General features: G+C 46.2%; 1 protein-coding gene across 1 annotated transcript in view; it reads left to right on the plus strand.

Annotated features, from left to right (window-relative positions):
* Positions 1-774: 774 nt before the first annotated feature.
* LOC144755681 (Fc receptor-like protein 5) overlaps positions 775-16,908 on the plus strand; it is a 303,522-nt gene continuing 287,388 nt past the window's right edge. Inside the window, exons 1-2 of the mRNA XM_078644853.1 lie at positions 775-912; positions 5,218-5,328. The gene's annotated coding sequence lies outside the window, so the exon portion shown is untranslated. The remainder of the gene's footprint in view (positions 913-5,217; positions 5,329-16,908) is intronic.

Below are 16,908 nucleotides of genomic sequence, written 5' to 3' on the forward strand. Positions count from 1 at the left end.
TCTTTTAATGAAGTTGGTTTTAACATTCTGTGTTTGAAAATACCACTTTTAGAAAGTAGGTATTTTCTTGTCTAATTATCCAAGCCTACCTCTGCTAGGCTGTGTATTCCTTGTCTGGAGTTTGAGTGACAAGGCTGGGGGATTCCAGGAGACAGGGTGAATCTGCCCAGTGATGAATAGAGAGATCTGAATCTAGATGGGAGGGAGGAGTTGCATCTGGGACCTGAATAGGACTGTGCCCGCTCCCCACAGTGCTGGCTCCGCCCCCTGTGGTGCGTCTGATGTCTCTGCCCTGCACTGTGAAAGAAGAGAAGGAATCATGTCAACAAAGTGCTCCAAGGCTATACTTTCCCTCCACAATGCTGGCTCTACCACCTGTGGGGCATCTGATGTTTCTGCCCTGCACTGTGAAAGGAAAGGAGGAGTCATGTAAACAGAGTGCTCCAGAACTGGTTTGGACTAGGCCAGCAGCGGTGCGTCCATTGGGGCGTAGGGGCGTAGCCCCACCAGCCACCATGGACGCATCGCGACCGCCGGCCTATCTAAATAAAAGACAAATCAGCCGCTGGGAATGCGCAGGGGGGGGGTGTGGCCTGCTGCAGCTTGAGTGACAGACACTCAGGCTGCAGCAGACCGTAGTGGGCAGTCCCGCTGGGGAACTTATAGTGCGCATGCTTGGGAAAGTTGAAAACTTTCCCAAGCATGCGCACTGTAAGGTCCCCAGCGGGACCCAGGGGTGCTGTTCGCCTGCCACAGCCCGGGTTTACAGAGGGCGAAAGGGCGAGCAGCAAATATGCCACGCTAGCCAATCCTTGCGCTGCTGTCCACCGGTGCAGCATCCCATTGGATGCCGCGCTTGGGGGTGGCACACACACTGTCTGACGCACGCACTGCTAGGATGTCGGCGCCGCGGTAAGAAAACTTTGGGAACCTTTCTCCCGTTATTGTTTTTTTTTTCAGGACGACGTGTAAAAAAAGTTGTATTTCCAAAACCTAATGCATTTACCATTTGTAATGTTGTGTACATAGCCTGTTGTGTAAGCTGCTCGAGCCCGTCGTCCATTGTACCTGCGTGTGTGGACAGGGAGCGCTCATAGTTCACAGCCCGTTCCTCTTCGTTCTGCTGTACAGACAGGCATGGTTTGTCTTTGTGCCTTTGTGTCTTCAAACGGCCCCTTTATTGAGGGTTTCCAGAGCAGCTCTTTGAAGGGGTTCGTATCAGAGCCATATTATCTTATGGTCACCAGGAGGTTCAGAGAGCCCCCCGCCCCGGGTGTAGTGTGGATCCTGGTCACACGACGCATCATCTGCCGAGGGTCACAAGCAGCGCGCGCAGGGACAGAAGGACTCTGGCACTCACTCACCTCCCTCCCAGCCTCCTGCTCTTCTGGTGAAGCCTCTGACGCCTTCAGGGAAAGTCCGCGTGAGAGAAAAACGCATGAATAAATACAAATAAATAAATAAATTAGTTATAATAAGTTGGGGGTCAGAACAGTGTTGAGCCCCCACCTCTGTGGGGTCGGTGTTACGGTTCCTGCCTCCCCCTGTTCTAAGATGTGTGTGTTCATAAGCATGAGCCCTGAATATTTTCTCTCTGAGAGCCTTTTTATGATTTCAAACCCTTTGCCAGGTGCCTGTGCTTCGAGTCTAGATGTTAACATTCGCTGTATTTTCGCAGGGCTCTGAGAGTCTTAGAAGTTATGTAGTGTTAACCCACTAATAGATCTGAAGGTGTTTTTATATGATACACATTTTATCAACATACGGGAGCCAAAGACGGAGTCAATCTCAATGCGGTTTTAACCACAGTCTTGCAAGTTACAGGTATTGATGCTCGCAAAGGCTAGACGGTAATAATGACTAGGTTCCATGTAAGTGTCCGGCGGATGATGAAGAACTGCTCCCTGCATGCACCATCGCTTTGGCGCTGACCCGGCTTTTTAAATTTATTTATTTATGCAATTTTATATAGCGCGGACTTTACCCGAAGGTGTCAGAGCGCTTCACAAAAGGACCAATAATGATACACGAGGAACAAAATACGAAAGCAAACAATAAGTTACATGGATCAAAAGTGTCACTAGTGAGCGACCAAAATACATGAGGTAGCAATCGGTGCATTACAGGAGAAATAAAAGTGATGTGTGCATGTTACAAAAACGTACAAAATACAAGTAGAAGTATAATACTGCAATAAAAGGCAGACACTCCAGCACAAGAACAAACGTTACGTAGGCAATGGTGGCCGGGTGCAAGTATCTAAAGCAAACAAAATGTGCGAGGTAGCAAACAGTGTGTTACAAGACGCTTCGTAGCTCGTGTGTCTGCTTGTTGGGATTGGTGGTCAGTTTGTCTGGAGCCTGTTTTGTTCGTACTGTCCACAGTCACCTTCGTTGCCAACATTTACAGATATTCCTGATGTCCGTTGTTGCGAGGCAGTTCCATGGACAAGAACTTTCTACCCTATGTAGCGCCTGTTGTACACGGGCTGGGCTGTCAGGACTGCTTGGTGAATAAAAGACTGCTGCTGAGATGAGATGATTTGGATGGCATGATTTCAAACCTGGAAGGCTGACTCAGCCTTCCACCCGTTCGATGACCTGTCTGCTGGCTATTGATCCGGCTGGGGTTCAGGCAGCCATCACTCGGATGCCTGCTCTCTGCAGCGATAAAACATGATTATCTGGAGCCCACGTGAGGATCTTCCATTACCGACATGTTAGGACGGGTGGAGGAAAGCACACTGTAAAATCAATCCGCTTCTTCGGTCACTGCATTTTATGTCTGATACATGATGATTGAAATGACAGCAGAAATAACAACACAGGTTTCTTTCTTGAGGGGTTTTAGTACATGTTCCCTCTAGATAATAATGAATATATATTATATAGTATATCTCATATATAGTACAGAGACTCTTGGCAGACTTCTGCCAGATTTTAACTGCGTGGTTTAAAAATCATTTCTTTCTACCAATCCCAACAATTACCATAGGGCATGTGAGCAAATTTTAGTACATAAGGTTGTTTGACAACATACAGTTTGCTTTTAGTTGCACAAAAATTACGTGAGTAATACAGTATTACTAAACTGGGTAATGGCAACAGCTGGTATTTACAGCGGCTTAGAAACAGCACAAGGGCGGTATGAAGCGCTTTATTAAAAGGAAATTATGGTTATTACACTGAAAAAATAGGTTTCTTCTACACTGTGGTATGTCCATGTTTATAATATGACCAACATCTCAGGGGAGTGAAAAAATATTAATTTGACTTTAAAGAATAAGTGATTATGTCTGCTCATAGATAAAAGCTGGCATTTTGAACGTACACAGATGATACGTTTACAAAAATGGCTTTGATCCGAATGCCTCAAAGCACTTTCCTCTTACAGCAGGTGATTAAGCCACCATTCTGTAGGCATGCTTGTGCTTCACCTCCTTAAAGGTGAAAACCACATGCTCCCCTCAATAGCCGTTTGCGCGAGTCCTCGTGTCCGCTGCTACAGGTCAACGTTTACTCAAACCCTATTAAAGCGGCCAAATGAAAACAGCTGACCTTAACAAATGTGCTGCTAGCTGGTGGCTTAGAGTTATCAAAGAGTTGCAGAATATTGGCAACGCTAATACCGGGTGCGAGGGCACCGACTTCCAGGTCATGCCATTGCCCCAACTTGATGCGACTACAAAGCTGCTGGTTTGAGCAAGACATGGGTCCAGATTCCATTTTGACATTATGTGATTTGGGGCATATCTATGTCAATGTGCACAGAACTGTAAATGTATATGTTGATGAGCTTTGAGTTACGTGCCGAGTTATATGCCAAGTACATGTTACTGCGTCTCTTCCATTGAACCTTCTCAGCACACATCATGCTGTTGTAGCTACCGCATCCCATACCCAACATTTTTATGGTAGAGCGTTTCAGGGCCTTTCAACATGGCAGTGCAAAAATAAATTTGCAGATGTGTGTACCAGCGATGAGGTTGATCACATCCATGTGTTGTGAGGCAGGAGGTGGGTCTTGCAGTAGGGTTAAAGGAACAGGGGCAGCGGGACCCATGGGAGTAGGAATGTTACCAGCATCTGAAAGTGATCACATGCAGTAGTCTGGGCTTGGTGTGTTCTTGTTTGCAGAACTGCTGGCGAGAGTTGTCTGTAAGCCCTGTCTGCGCAGTGTTTATATGTACGTCATGTTTGCTGTCAGTTGACCTCTGTTGCAAATGTATATTAAACAGTTTTGGATGGGAAGGGAGTTCTGCCGAATCCCAGGATAGTACCTATTGTATTATGAGGGAAACTGGGAATTGCATTTATATAGCGCCTACTACCCCTGGCCATTCGTTGGCGCGCTTCACTGCGAGTATCCAGTTGTTCCGACTACCGTCCTCAATGTAGCATCCTTGTTGGCTAGGCTACCCCGGCATTCGATGGCGGCTGTATAACTAGTTATTTTTATGTAATTAAAATGATAATGGAATCGATTAGTCGTTGACTGCGAAAAGCAGAATTTGTATGATTTCCAAAGTCGTCCTAAAGAACATTGTAACAGAAAGGTATTTTTTTTCTCGCCAGTGCACTTAAATTGGTGTGAAATCCCCTTTTATTTAGCTCAGCGGGTTAATACATCTGCTGCAGAAATATGCAAGTGCAGATCGATTTGAAGCGCCCCAAAGGGCTGACTAAGAGGTTTGTTCTTCTGTACTTAGGAAGATTACCTTTTTTTACTAAGGGGGGGCGAGTATATCTTTTGCGACCGATACCCACATCTGGGTACATTGCCTTCCTTCCCAAAATCCCATCAGTGCCCGATAAATGAGCCGAACAAAGGGTTAACATAAACGTCTGTAAATACGCGATGATATGTAGAATGCAGGAAAGCGATTATCAGCTTTACTTTGAGACGCCTTCACCGCACCTTGATGTAAAGGTCACTTCCGGGATTGTGGTGGTTCTTTCGAGCTTGTGCCGCATACTTGGCTCTGGAATCGACTAGAAAAGTCCGGGGTGTCTGAGAGCGCGAGTGAGTGGGTGTGTGAAAATTAGATGCACGCTGCTTCCAGCGCTGCGGCCGCGCCATGTGATCTTGTGCATGCCCATCCCCCACTGTGACCCCTGTCATTCTTTGTGCATGCTTACTGTAGTTCGTTGTCACACTTGTTTCGCTTTTGCCAAGAGGGACATGTTTTTAACGTGCCTTTTTATTCTTCCTTTTTAGTTTGAAAGATTGGAAAGCCCGCATGAACTACTTCCTGCAGCATTCCCCCGCTTCCAACGACTCCCCGAAAACCGTCCAGGGCAAGAAGGGCAAAAAGTACGCCTATTGCAGGTAAGAGTGCCACTACCTTGTGTGTACATATTGCATCTCGGGTGCTGAAGTGCACTTTATACTTTGCTTTTGGGTGACACCAAGTATTGCTGGTTTAATTGGATTCAGTTTGCTGACTTGTGATGCACGGCTTGATGGGTGCATGCATTTGTTTTCCTGTGACTAGTTTGTTCTGATATAATTGTCTTATTTGCAATAGTTTTCAGTACACAGTTTGCTCAATCAGTTATGATTTTGTGTGACTACCTGGATTCCTGGAGTGCCTCTGACTTCGTTCTGTTTCTTTACTTTTTGTGACTGTTGGTCCTGCGGGGAAACATTTTCAATTGATGTTGTCTTGTTTACTGGGAGCATTGCTTTTATTTTCCTTTAGTGTAATAGGCTGGCTGGTGAAGTGCACTTCCCATAGTGTGCAGTCACTTCAATTTGCCTTTAGGTGACTACCTGGCTTGATGGTGGTTTTCTATTTGATTTCATGTAAATCTTTGTCTGATGAGTGCATTGGTTTTAGTTTGTTTGAGGTAACTGCTTCACATGCTGGTTTCATCACACAGCTGACACCCACCCTGAGAAAGCCAGAGCTGCCCTGTTAGTGGTATCAACACCAGTGCGCTTAGGTTCCTTACAGCTCCTTCACTTGAAGTGGGTTACCACCTACCCGTTACTTTTTGTATCCTGCTCGTACCAAGTCAGATCCAGACCCAGACCAGTCCCCACAGTTGCTCCGGATTAAGGGACATTGTCATGTCATCTCAGGCGCGATGTAAAGACTCCCAGTGAGCTGAGGACTCTTTTGGCTCAAGAACCAACTAGCTGGAGACCCTTGTGGTTGTTTAAAGATTTAGGATCAGCCTGTAACTCAGTCTTGAGCTGGGTGGGTGACCTCGATTACAAAGTGGCTGTGCCAGATGTCCCATTATGACCCCTTTTGCCTGTCTCCCCTTCAGACACACAGGGCATAAAAGTGGGGGTTGCTCAACCCTGCCAAAAAACTGAGGGGTGACCCTAAGAGCACAGCTGCCATCCTATCAGTGGTGGGATGCTTTGGTGTGCTGGTCTGGTTTTCTGGATGCATTGGCTCAAGTTTTTTCCCATGTAATTGATTAGGTGTCTTGGTAAGTTGCTTTTATGTGAATGTCTGACTAATGACTGCGCATTCCTTTCAGTGTGCACTTGCTTCAGTTTACTTTTTGAGTCACTGTCTAGTTTGCTGGATGTATTGCTTTCATTTTTCTTTCATTAAACTGTTTGACTTGCTTGGTGCTTTTATGTTGGTGCCTGCATGCTGAGGTGTACTCTTCTTCAGTTTAAATGTATGTGCTGGCCTGTTGACTAGCACCCTGCTTTCAAAGTGAAGGTTCACAGGTTCACACTTGCTTTAGTTTACTTTTGTATGGTTGACTGCATGCACAGTTTTGCTGGATGCATTGCTTTAAGTTACTACTTGATGCATTGCTTTCAGTTTGCTTTCAAGTAATTGCCTCTCATTTTCCCAATGCTTGTGAAGGCTGTTTCCCAACTGCTGAGCAACTTCTTCTTCTCTTAGAGCTGAGATTTTCATGAAAGTCTTATAGTCTGAATTCAGCACCTGAGCGTAATAGGACGGAATGTATGAAGCTCTGTGGTTATACTGAATAAGCAGCTACCTATGTTATGCCATCTATTAATGTAATAACTGCACTTTCACAATTGCTTTATTAACCTTCCTGCTTTCTCAAATTTGCTTGAAAATGCGATTTGTCTTCTTTTTTTTCAAAATTTTCAAGGGGGGGGTTATCCCCCCTAACCCCCCTTTTGGGGTTCGGGCTCCCTCGCTGCGCTCGCTCGCTACGGTGCTGGATGCTAATTACTTTGCGCCCCACCACTTTCAAATGTCACCCACCGCCCCTGGACTAGGCAAAGACCCTCTTCCCTCAAGGAACAAAGGATTTTGGGGTATAAATATTGGGACCATGATCCAAAGAAATTAGATCACTTTTGGACTACAAGAAGAAACCTCTGCTGAGGAGAGGAACCTGAAGAAACTGAGGAGAGACTATTCCTAAGCTGAAGTGCTGCTTAGGGGATTGGCCTGCAGTGGTTGCCTTACTGCCAAAGAGAGGAGAAAGAACTTTGTGTGCTTTACTTTCAACTTGTGAAGGATCTCCAAAGGCTTGAAAAAGAGATTGCCTCCTGCTGAAGTCTCAGGGACAACAGACTTCAACCCCCAGCTCCCCAGAGTTATTTTGGAAGTACCTGCTGCTGTTTTGGGCCTTTTGAGGGACTGAGTGTCGCAAGGAGCTGGACGCGCGACTCAACGAAGAAAAAGCATGTCGCCGTCGCTGCGCCTGCCATCGTACTTCTGAACAAGGGTGTCGCCGCTGGACTTGTCGCACTGCACCGCATCGAGAGAAGCGTCTCGCAACGAGGAGGAAGCGTGTCGCTGCTACCTGCCATTGCACTTCTGAAAAAGGGTGTCGCCGCTGGATCTGTTGTATTGCACCGCATCGAGAGAAGAGTCTCACAACGAGGAAGAAGCGTGTCGCCGTCGCTGTTTCGTCCATCGCACTTCTGAACAAGGGTGTGGCTGCTGGAACTGTCGTATTGCACCGCATCGAGGAAATCGCCTAGCATCCCCCGAGAAGCACGCTGCCGTCGGAACTGCTGCAGTCGCATTTATGGACAAGGATGTTGCCGCTGTAGTTATCACATCGTACGGAAGCTTCACGCAAACGTGGGAGAAGAGTGTCGCAGCTGAAGCTGTTGCAGTCTCATTGCTGAACAAGGGTGTCACCGCTGCAGTCCACGCATTGAAACCGAGAACTTCTCGCATCCCAGGAGAAGCGTGCCGCATCTGGAAGATCTTCATGTCTTTATTTCTTTGCACCAGAACTTTGCAGCATTTTCCATCGCTGCAACATTGCTTGGTGTGGAAGCGCAACGCATCGTAAAGTACATTGACGCAAAGTGTCGCATCTTAAGAACTGAACTGAACTAAGCTAAAACTACCATCTTTAAGTATAGTATTGTGTATTTTTGTTGTTATGGTCTTGTGTTAAATCTATATAAAGAATACTTATTTTTTATGTAAACCTTGTGTGGTGTCCATTTGTAGTGTTGTCACTGGGTTACTGTATGTGGTCACAAATGCTTTACGCACTGCCTCTGAGTTAAGCCTGTCTGCTCGTGCCAAGCTACCAAGTGGGTGAGCAGGGGTTATTTTAGGAGTGTAATCCCCTTATCCTGACTAGAGGCAAGGGTCCCTATTTGTCACAAATACCTACCTGTACCAAAAAGAGACCACCAAATCTAACAGAAGCAATAATACATTGAATGTAATAGAGAAGGCTGGACACCATGTAAGATTTGCCTTTCTGGTGTGGAAAAAGGCAGGATGAACCGGCAGGATGTTGTGTATTCAAAAAGTATTTCCCTGAAGCACCAGACCTCTGTCTGTTCAAGGAGCACCTGCCTATAGAAGAGATCAAGGTATTTTCAGACAAACAGATGTTTACTCAGGATCAGTGTGGCTGGAGAAGAGTTAGTCACTTCTCTTGGTAGATCAACTCTGCATTATTCAAAGTTTTTTTTTCATATTTCTTTTTATTGAAACAAACATTAGCAAAAAATGCACATTACAGAGGGTCAATTATTGCAGCTGCGCATACACCATGGCGACACAGGATTTCCAAAATTCAAAAAACATAGCAGAACTTCACAGGGAGGGGGAATCATAAGGGGAAACATTCATAGGCGGTGTACATATTCTCCTCTGTAACTATTCCAAGGCCCCCAAATCAAAGACCATTTCCGAGGGCGTCCCCTCACAAGGTACGTAGTTTTCTCCCTGAACATACACCAATTTAGATCGTTTTCCCATCCTTCCAAGGAGGGGGGCTGTTCCGCTCCCCACAGCTGGGCAATATTCCGCTTGGCGATCATATAACTCAGAGTGACCCATTGCGTCTGCGAAGTTTTTAAGTCAGTCGGTTCACATATATTAAGTAAACATCTCCTTGCCTCTGGAGACAGGAAAATTCCTAGAACTCTGTCTATAGTGTTGTGTATATTGCGCCAATAAGTATTGATATACTCGCACTCCCAGATAATATGCATAAAGGTACCACTCAGACCACATTGTCTCTTGCATTGCTCCGACCCTGACAGCCCCATATGTACTGTCTAGGTCCCGTAATGTAGACCCTGTGTAGAATCTTGAGTTGGACAGGTCTGAGGCGCGCTGGGATCGCCACCTCTCTGGGAGAGGAGACAGCTGCCTGCCAATCTTCTTCATCCAGCTCTATACCGTCCTGCGTTCACTTAATTTTCAGTGCCTCCAGGGAATCAGTGCTTTGGTTAATCAGTTTTTTATATACAAGAGAAATCGTCTTGTCAGGAAGGTGTCCGTCTAACACTCTGTCTTCCAAAGGGGAAGCTTCTGAATGTTCCATTCCGTCGGGTAGTAATGAAAGAAGGGAATGTCCAATCTGCCCATACTGAAAAAACTCAGATTGTGCGAGTTGGTATTCCCCCTGCATTTCTTCAAATTATTTAATCCTCCCCTTACCCCAGACGTCTCCGACCTTGGAAATGCCTATAAGTTCCCATCTGTCAAAGCCTTTCGTCTTCCAGAGCTTGCCAAGCTGTTCAGAGTCCCACATTGGGGGTAGCCATAGTCAATTTGCTTCTCCAACCCAATGAGTCCGTGGCCACGTGCCAGACATGAACGGAGTGCTTAGTGGGACCCGCTAATGTCACCTTGTTAGGTAGAGAATACAGGGCTCTGTTATAATTATTGCCGGGCAGAAGCCATTTATCCATGGCATAACCAGGATCATCAACCCTTCCGTAAAAGCAATGATTAATTGCCGCTAGATGGGCAGCCCAATAATACCTTTTGATATCAGGGAGGGAAATGCTCCGTCACACCAAGAAAAAGTAAGTAAGTTTGTGTAGTGCGATACGAGGCCTGCTCTCCCACAACAGACTCCCCTGTAGACTCTCAATTTCATGGAAATAACTGGGTGGAACTGTATCCAAGGTATTCTGCAGAGCATAAAGAAACCATGGGAGCCATCATTTTAAACAGGGCCGCTCTTCCTAATCATGAAAGAGGCAGTTTCTTCCATCTCAAGACATCGCTCCTAAGTCGATGGAGAGGGGGAAGAAGGTTTCCAGAATACCGAACCGAAGGTTCCAGGGATACAAAAATCCCAAGATATTTAAACCCCTCAGTGCTAAACTGTATAGGACAGCTTCTAGGTGGCACCGGGGGGTCACCCTTCAATACAAACAAAACGGATTTCTTCCAATTAATCGAGAGTCCTGAATTCCTTCCGAAGGAGGCCAGGACATCAACAACACAATAAGAGACTTACGGGGAGAGGCCAAATAGAGCAAAATGTCATCCGCATATAAAGATATGCGGTCCTCCCAATCAGGGGATCATTGCAGGCCCCTGATTGATGGCTCCCAATGTGTCCAAGCGGCAAGGAGCTCTATAGCCAGAGAGAAAAGAAGGGGGGATAGCGGGCAACCCTGTCTGGTACCCCGCCCCAATAGAAAAGGAAGATGAGACTCTGTTATTTACCACCACTTGAGCAAGCGGCTCCGAATACAGTAGACGTACCCAGCCAATAAATAAGGGCCCAAATCTAAACTGGGCCAATACCGCCCGTAAATACGACCATTCAATCGTGTCGAATGCCATTGTTGCGTCAAGTGACGCAAGTATTGCTGGTTCCTGCAGTGTATGAGCCCTAGCCAACACTCCGTGCAGCCTATGTAGATTTAAGGCCGTATTTCTGTGGGGCATGAAACCCGACTGGTTGGGGTGTACAAGGTCAGTGATGAGCTTAACCAACCTATTTGCCAATAATTTGGCCAGAATTTTGGGCTCGGCATTGAGCAAAGAGATAGGTCTGTATGAAGCGCAGTCTGTTTTAATCTTGCCCTCCTTATGTATGACGACTATCGATGCGACCCTCTGATCTCTAAGAAGGGTCCCGCTATCTCTGGACTCCAGGAACATATCCTTCAGATAAGGCGCAAGACGATCTGGCTTAAGCTTGTAAAGTTCTATAGGGAGTCCATTGGGTCCTAATGCCTTGCCGGAATTTAAGGAGCAGATAGCAAGGGTGATCTCATCAGCAGTAATCTCACTATCCATGAATTTCCTATCTTCAAGGGAGAGATGCGGAAGTTGTATGTCACAAATCAAGAGATACGAGTCAGCCTCTGGGCGAGTAGAAACCAAAGTGTATACCGTCTGAAAATGTTTAGCAAACATATCTACAATATCTTGCGGGTCAGTGAGTCTCCCTCCCTCCTCCGTCAGAAGCTCAGGGACCAGTTGGCAAGCCCACTCCTTTTTATCTAACCATGCGATAAGCTTTCCTGCCTGATCACCCAAATCATAAAGCCTACCCTGCTGTTCCCTACCAAGGACTTTAGCCCTTTCCGTAACCATCGCTTTGTAATCATGTTGCTTCAGATGCAACTGGTGAAGCTTACAGTGCCTCACCTCCTGCTCCAGTTCTCTCTCCAATCCCTCGATTTCAGTTTCTAACTCCGTCACCTCCCTTTGCTTCTCTCTCTTCGAGCCCGCTATCAGTGACAGGGCGGGAACCCGTGATGTATGCCTCCCATAGTTACCCCGAAAAGGAAACAGAGCCCACATTAGTTACAAAATATTCTTCCAACCTGGCAATAAGGTATTTCAGAATTTTGGGATTGCGTAGATACCATGGGTTTATCGGGGCTACTCTCCCTGATGAACCAGGGTGTACAACTATATGAATCGATAGTGGAGACTGATCCGAGATGCCTCTAGCAAAATGAGTGACCTCCGCCACATATGAAGCCTGAGCTACCGGGACCAAACAGTAGTCTAGTCGCGATACTGTTATGCGCTCCGGAATGGAAAGTAAATTGCTTACGATCAGGGTGGAACAGTCTCCAGCAGTCAACAAGGCCCATTCCTTCTATAAAGTCGGAAAGCCATCGCTTCGCCCGCCCCATTTCTCTTGGGGGATGTCTGTCCATTATCCCAGTGACGACTGCATTCCAAGAATAAAAGACCATCATGGAGCGAGAGGAGGACCGTTCCCAAATCCGCAAAAGTCGTGCCCTGTAGTCTGGGAGGGATATAAATGGAAACAGAAGGTTATATGGTCCCCCTCCCATGTGCCTGTGACTCCAGGGTACCTGCCCCTCCCATCTTCCCAAGTGGAGGTTACTGCAAGGGGAAATGTCTTACGAACCAGCACCCCCACGCCCCTGGATCCCAAGGTAAACCCTGAGTGCACGATTAATTTATATCCCATTCTATGTAACGCATTGAATGAGTTACCAATTAGATGAGTCTCTTGAAGCAGGACCACGTCTGGTGCTTGCCTTTTGAGAAACTGAAGAACTACACTCCTTTTGATTTAGTCCCGCAGCCCGTTAACGTTCCAACTCAATACTTTTATTTCACTACCCCCCATCATATACCCGGTACTGCAAGCTTAACCCAACATGTCGTCTATGAAACCAATGTACAGTGCTGATGAAACCAACAAACCTATGACAATAAAGAACAAACATTCCCCTCTAAATCCTCCCCTCCCTGGTGCCCTGCCCATTGGGCTCAAAACTGCCCACTAAAAACTGCAGAGTGCCTGTCGCCCCAAACACTTCAAAGAAAGAAAAACTGGAGGAGGATTCCGCTCCACCACCCCTGCCCCAAACCCCGATCCCTACAAACTTCCCCCCGAGCCCCCGCCTTCTTCAACACCAAATGAACAGAAGGCCACGTAATAGCACACAATACCATACTCCCCAGCGGCCACAAATATCAGACTACCCCAAACAACCAGAGACAGTCTCATTCACGTTCCGATGCTGCCTCCTCCTGAAACCGATCCAGTGACTCCGCTCCGTCGCGAGGGAGAGTGTCAAGCCAATCAGCCACCAGATCTGGATTATCAAAGAACCAGAGATTATTTAAAGTTTAATGAACTAAGAGGGCAATCTTTTATTTTTATAGACAATGTAATTAATATTTTGGCAGATGACTCCCTGATTCACAGGTGCAGTTTAATCTTTTAGGAAATGAAGCATTCATTTCTAAATATATTTAAAAGTAAGTTCAAACTTAACCTATTAAGCTGCAAAAGTAACAAAAAACCCGGTTTAGTCCATTGTGTGCACAGAAGAGAAGTGGGCTGTGCTATTTCCTTTGCATAACTCAAGGGCAATGGAAGCTCCAGTAAAGATGTTCAACAATATCCTTACTTGTTCAGTCCTTAGGCGACGGCTTCAACATTCGGCATTCCTTGCCCCACTCACCTGTATATTCGCTCTTTTGTTACAATTCAATCAACACTACTCGCTTGGATTTTGCACGTTTGACAGAAAGATACCCTTTTCTATACTTCTCAAGTTATCTTCGACCTCTGTTGTCTATATCTTTCTTTTTTATCTCATTATTGTGTGATATTTATGAGCATTTCGTGGTTTTTCTCTTTTCTTTGTGCTTCCTGGAGCCCGATTCTACGCAGTTTATGGAGAGCGGTGACATAACATGGGTGCCATGGGCTCTAATACAGAAAAGGAAGATGCACCATCCTACTATAGTTTGGTAGTAAAAGAAAGACGTGGTGGGGTAGAGTGGGCCTAACAATACTGCTGCATCACAGTGTCTCTTCACCTGCTGCACAAAGAAACGCGCTAAAAATCAAAACCAGGACGCCTTCCTAGAAGTGTGTGAACACACTCAGGCCAGCCCTCCGCTTACCTGTGTCACAACTTACAACCGCATCTCAAACCAAGTGGCCAGCATAATAAAGAAAAACTGGAGGATCCTAAACACAGGCAGTCGTGAATGGTCACAACCACTATTCGCCTACAAAAAATCCAACAGCCTGAGGGACCAACTGGTGTCGACACGACCAAGCACCACACTACACAATGTGTGGGGCCTGCCTGGAGTGACGGGACACTACCCTTTGGAGACTGCAGCATCTGCCATCTGACACAGCACAGCAAGACCCTAGACCTGGAACCAGGAAGGACATGGCATCAACTGAAGCATACCAATTGCAATTCTACGAATCTAATATACCTCATTGAGTGCCCGTGCAAACTCAGATACGTAGGGATGACAACGAGAAAAGTGCGCACGTGGATCACAGAACACAGAAGCACGATCCGGTGCAAAAAATCCGACAGCAGACTAATGGAACACTTACTCACTACAGGTCACACCCCTAACGATATGCGGTGGACAGTAATTGAACAAATTCCGGTCCACCCCACTGACAATGAGAAAAACCTCCTCACCAAAGAACAGCGCTGGATCTATAGACTGTCAACCCATATCCGGAGCCTAAATGACAACATTCCTTGGAACAGCCTAAAGAAATAATCATCTTGCCTCGGAATAGCTTAAAGAAATCATCCCTTGTCCCCTCCAGCCACCTCTACAACCCCAGCAAGGACTGTGCCAAACATACATGCCTCTATTCCATGCGAAGCCTAAACACTACTAGTAACCAATGTTTTGCCCTTTTACCAAAGCTCACTTGAGCGTTGCACCGCCCACCACCCTGCACTGACAAGGGGTACGAGTCAGCACCTCTGCCCAGTCATACACTTTTTATGTTACTATTTTATTTCTTTATTTCGTTATTCCTTATTCTTTAGTAACACACAAGGCAGCAAATTCCTTTATTGCATAAAAATCCTTTATTGCATAAAATTCTTTATTATGTAAATCATTACGGAGATTTTTTTTCTTCACTACTGCCACAACAACCATCTAGGGCACGAGCGCATGCATCTTTCTTCTCTGTCTATCCCACAGATGCTGGCTAGAGAGAGACACACCCACTGAGAGTAGCACTGGGAGCACGTTACTCACACAGACCACGCCCATCCTCAACGAGCTACACCTGTGATCAAGAGAGGGTATTTAAAGCCTCCTTCTCCAAGCACTCAGCTCCTTCGGACCTTGCGACCGGATCAGAGGTGTTCCATTGGGCCTGGAGACACAGCCAAGTAAGTAAGGAGGCCGGTGTCCGCTCGTGGTACAGCCGCCAGTCATACTGCCTTTGGCCATAACTGAGCTTGCAGGACTTTACCGCTAGCAGCTGTGACCTCCCCTCCTTTTTAGACAATACATTTTTTCTCCTTTTTCTCCACTTCCAGAATGCTAATAACTCCCGACCCTCCAGCGGAAGTCCAGGGAGTTTTGTCCTCTGTAGACAGGAGTAAGCATCCTACTTGTAGATAATTTGCGCATTTATTTTACGCATCTAGGTACTAGCACCTGTAGCGCATATACCAAACTGGCAATTGCTACGTTCCGTCACTAGCGCCTACACCCCCCGCCTTATTCGCTCACACGTCTAGGCACCAGGAGCTACCTCACCCATGTGCGTGGTTGACAATTTTGCGTTTTTTAAGTTTATGTGTCACTTGTTTGTCCTTTTTTCCTTTACAGGTACAAACTGAGAGGAAATACCTCTTACATTTATCAGCACCTTAGCGTGTGCTTCACATACAGGGCACTGATAATCACATAGGGCCAGATGTAGGTCGTCGGTAACGGCCGAAAATCTGTATTTTCGGCCGTTACCGACCGGTAATTCAGAAATGTATGTAGGGCCCTGAATTTTACAGAATCGGTAAATTTACCGATCGGTAAATTTACCGATTCTGTAAAATACCGAATCGGTATTTTTACCGATTCGGTAAATTTGAGATGTAGGTGGGACTTCTGAGTCCCACAAGCCTTACAGAATCGGTATTTTACCATCAAATCCAATTTGATGGTAAAATACCGATTCCGGTGTGCATGCACATGTGTGCATGCACGCCTCTGCCATATGACAGGCAGATCTGCCTTTGGGGCATGTATGCCTGCCACATGGCACCCAAGCCTATTTTTGGGGTGCCAGAGGGTGTCAAAGTGACACCCCCTGCACCCTTGCTAAAATCGGTAATTACCGATTCTGTAATTACAGAATCGGTATTGCCCATTGATTCCTATGGGCTTCACAGCCCATAGGAATCAATAGGAAATACCGATTAAAGATTAAAGATTCGGTATTTACACATCTGGAAATACCTACATCTCCCCCCTTCATATATACCACTTCTTAAATACCGAATCGGTAAAATTCGGTATTTAAGAAGTGGTAAATATGAATTACCTACATCGGGCCCCTAGATCCCTGTAACACCCCCACACATAGATCCTGAAGAAAGCCAGTTTAATAAAAAGGCCTGGCTGAAACTAGTCAACCACACTGGACATGGGAGACCATAAGTCAACCCCTACACGTCCCAAGACTTTGTTTTTAACCTCTGCTTGGGGCCCACCAATAAAGTAACCGTTAGGGACCTCAAGGACAGAATTTTAAAATCTCATGCAACACATCTGCACAGCACACTCACCTTCAAAAAAACCGCTCCGCAGTAATCAGTGCCTCGGGTGGGGCCCGATGATGAAGCATGCCACCAACTAGGTTGGTGGATGAGGGCCTTCATACTAAACCAAATGGTTTCCCATGCAGACACATGGCATACAGACATAGCTAGTTCTCTTTGATTAAC

The sequence above is a fragment of the Lissotriton helveticus genome, chromosome 5_1 (assembly GCF_964261635.1).
Source record: "Lissotriton helveticus chromosome 5_1, aLisHel1.1, whole genome shotgun sequence".
Lineage (NCBI taxonomy): Eukaryota > Metazoa > Chordata > Amphibia > Caudata > Salamandridae > Lissotriton > Lissotriton helveticus.